The sequence below is a fragment of the Hordeum vulgare genome, chromosome 2H, assembly GCF_904849725.1.
Source record: "Hordeum vulgare subsp. vulgare chromosome 2H, MorexV3_pseudomolecules_assembly, whole genome shotgun sequence".
NCBI lineage: Eukaryota > Viridiplantae > Streptophyta > Magnoliopsida > Poales > Poaceae > Hordeum > Hordeum vulgare.
In genome coordinates, this window is record NC_058519.1 from 404200894 (window position 1) to 404204965 (window position 4072).

Consider the following 4072-nt stretch of genomic DNA (forward strand, 5'->3'; position numbering starts at 1 on the left):
ACTTCACCCATCTGAGGTACTTATTTGGAGAACCCGGTCGTAACAATCGTGGAGGTGCTCCCTTTATCCTCTAGCCGAACAAATGCGAACATAGAGGATAAACGCATGAGCTAGGCAACCCATCTTGGCAAAATCTTAAGTCAAATTAGTGCGTATAATGGCTTAAGTATAGGAAGGATAAACACATCATAAAATAGATGCATAGGTGTACGTTGATCAACTTGTACTAGGAAGCCCCCAGGTGTCTCCGGAAGGTACATGTTCGTGGACACAGTTCAGTTTATCCGAACATAACCTCAGATATGCTAATCAATCTTAAAGAGGGAAAAAGTGTACATTATAAATTGGAAAAGAGAAAAGAAAACTAATTCAATGTGACTACATCAGTCTAGCTGAGAAACGTCGGATACGAGCCACGTTCCATGGTTTTGGTTCAAGACGATTATCGGACACGTTGCAAAGACGATACGCTCCTCCCGCAAGTACTTTGTCAATTACGAACTGGCCCTCCCATTTGAGTGCAAGTTTATTATTCTTCTTCTCTGGGAGGCGTAGCACAAGCTCGCCCAAATTGTAAGTCTTCACCCAAACTTCCCTGCTTTGGTAGTGTCGAGATTTCTATTGATAAAAGGTGGAACGTGCTAGAGCTATATCTTGTTCTTCTTCCAATGCGTCCAAGTCATCCTGCTGATCCAAATCGACCTCTTTTCCCTCGTACATGCGCACTATAGGTGCATCATGGATGATATCACAAGGGATAACTGCTTCCACCCCGTAAACCATGAAAATGGTGTATAACCTGTTGATCGATTTTGGGTGGTGCACAGGCCCCACAGTACGGAGTCAAGCTCCTCTACCCAGTCATAGTCGGGCTGTTTCAAAGATCAGACCAAGTGCGGGTTGATTTCGCTCATGATGAGACCATTATCTCATTCGACCTGTCCATTGGTTTGTGGGTGATACATAGAAGCGTAATAGATCTTGATGTCCAAATTGGTGCACCAGTCCTTCACTTCTTGAGCTGTGAAATTGGATCCATTGTCTATTATTATACTATGAGGGACACCATAATGGTGAACCAAACTAGATATAAAATCAATGACCAGTCCAGACTTGGCAGAAGTTACTGATTTAGCTTCGATCCACTTAGTCAATTTATCGACCAAAACCAGTAAATATTTCTTTTTCTTGGATCCCCCTTTGAGTGGTTCGACAATGTCCAACCCCCAGACCGCAAAATTCTAAGTGGGAAGTATCACCCGAAGAGATGTTGTGTGCATGCGGCTTTGATTTGTAAAAGGCTGACATCCAACACAATGTTGAACAAGTGTGTGAGCGTCTACACTCCCCGGCAACGGCGCCATAAATAGCTTGATGTCTATGCACGCTTATATTCTTGTAGGCTATGTTGGGCCTCCAAGCGCAGAGGTTTGTAGGACTACAGCAATTTCCCTCAAGTGGGTGACCTAAGGTTTCTCGAACACAGGGAAGTAGAGGTTGAAGATGGTCTCTCTCAAGCAACCCTGCAATTAAGATACAAGAAGTCTCTTGTGTCCCCAACACACCTAATACAATTGTCAGTTGTATAGGTGCACTAGTTCGGCGAAGAGATGATAAAAGGCAAGTGATATGGATGGTAAAACAAGGTATTGTAAATCTGAAATAAAAATGGCAGCAAGCAAACATGAAACAAAACTGAAAGTAAATGATGTTCAATGGTGGAAAACAAGGCCTAGGCTTCATACTTTCACTAGTGGCAACTCCCAACAACATTAACATAATCTAATCACATGATATTTCCATTAAAACATGCAATGGAGATGTACTTGGAGGTCATTCCTTTCTGATCAAGAGAGGACGAGAATTATGTAGGGCTACAAAAGCACACCTCAGAGTTCGTAGTTCTCATCTATGGATTTCCCAATGTCACCGCGGCCATCCAAAGAGAGTACCACAATCACCACAACGTATCTCAAGGATAGTCAAAGACAAGCACCAAGAGACTCTCAATCTTCAATCAATTCACAAAAGAGGAAATCACTCATGAAAATATTCTTCTAATCCATGTCCAATAGACCGCTATCACCATGGTCTCGGGGATTATACTAGATAAGATCAAGTGAGTACATCAATTCAATACATAGAAGAAGGAGAAACATCATGGGATCACCCTAGATTAACATAGCCCATGATCACAATCAAGATCACATCATGATAGAGAGAATTAACCACATAGCTACTGTAGAAGACCTCAACCCGGAGGAGGAACTACTCCCGCTTCATGGAGGGAGGAAGCAACGTCGATGGAGATGAATCCGAGGGGCACTTCCCCGTCCCGACAGGGTGCCGGCACAGGAATTATGTCCCCCAAAACTTGTCGGCGATGGCAGTGGAGATAGGAATTTCTTCTGGAGAAAAGAGTTCCGGGGTCAGGATTCCCCGTCCCAGGGGTAAATATAGGCCAAAGGAGGGCACCAGAGGGCGTGGGACCCACCCAGGGGTCCTGTTGGCGCAGCTAGGGGGTAGGCCGCGCCACGAGGTCGCCTGGAGAGCCCATGGCCCCCCTCTGGCCCATCTTCGGTGATCTGGAAGCTTCCGGTACGTTGATTTTTATATACTTTTCTCAGGATTTTTGGGGCTCTCGGAAATTGGGTAAAACCCCTTGCAAAATAGACACCAGCAGACAGGAACTGGCACTGGGTGCACTGAGTTAGTAGGTTAGTCCAAATATGTGTAAAATGATATAAAAGTGTAGCAAAACATATAACAATGTCACCCAAAAGATCATGGAACAAGCATAAATTATAGATACGTTTGGGACGTATCACGACCCACCAGAAATCAATGTGCCTTCCGGGTCATATACGGTTGTCCGCATGGAACCCTAGTTTGTCCAACTCGATCTTGTATGTGCCCTTTAATCATGATTCTGATTATAGAACAATGAATTTGTAGGCTCTGTCCAAGGTCTCATGTCGTGCTATCTTGCATGATTGTTTCATGCCATCTCTTCTTTATTCGATCCCTCACAAGCTTCTCGATCCCTCAAGGGCTCCCTTCAAGAACACAACATCACCGTGCGTATCCCCACGCTGGGCGCTGATACATCAATTTTGCATCATGCTTTCAAGTTGATATTTATTGCTTTCTGGGCTGTTATTTCACTTCACGGTACAATACTTATGCTATGTCTCTCTTATTTTGCAAGGTTTACATGAAGAGGGAGAATGCCGGCAGCTGGAATTCTGGCCTGAAAAAGGACCAAGTTTGAGATGCCTATTCTGCGCAACTCCAAAAGCCATGAAAATCAACGTGGATTTTTTTGGGAATATATAAAAAATACTGGGCCGAAGAAGTGCGAGAGGGGCACCAGCAGGTGGCCACAGGCCTGTTAGGCGCGGCCACCCCCCAAGTCGCGCCTAGGGGGCTTGTGGGCTCCCTGCTGGCCCACTGGCCCCCCTCTTTTGCTATATGAAGGGTTTCGTTCCAAAAAAAATCACGAGGAGGCTTTTCGGAGGATTCGCCGCCGCCACGAGGCGGAACTTGAGCAGAACCAATCTAGAGCTCCGGTAGGACGATCCTGCCGGGGAAACTTCCCTCCCGGAGGGGGAAATCATCGTCATCGTCATCACCAACACTCCTCTCATCGGAGGGGACTCATCACCATCAACATCTTCATCAGCACCATCTCATCTCCAAACCCTAGTTCATCACTTGTAACCAATCTTAAACCCTAGTTCGGAGGCATTGGGAAGTAGTAAGTAGATGATGGGTTGCTAGAGTGAAAGAAGCTTAAACCCTAGTTTATGCGTTGCTTCGTAAGGGGCTGATTTGGATCCACTAGTTTAATGCTATGGTTAGACTTTGTCTTACTTCTTCTTTCGTAGTTGCGGATGCTTGCGAGAGGGGTTAATCATAAGTGGGATGCTTGTCCAAGTAAGGGCAGTACCCAAGCGCCGGTCCACCAACATATCAAACTATTAAAGTAACGAAAATGAATCATATGAACTTGATGAAAACTAGCATGACATAAATTCACGTGTGTCCTCGGGAGAGTTTTTCCTCCTACAAG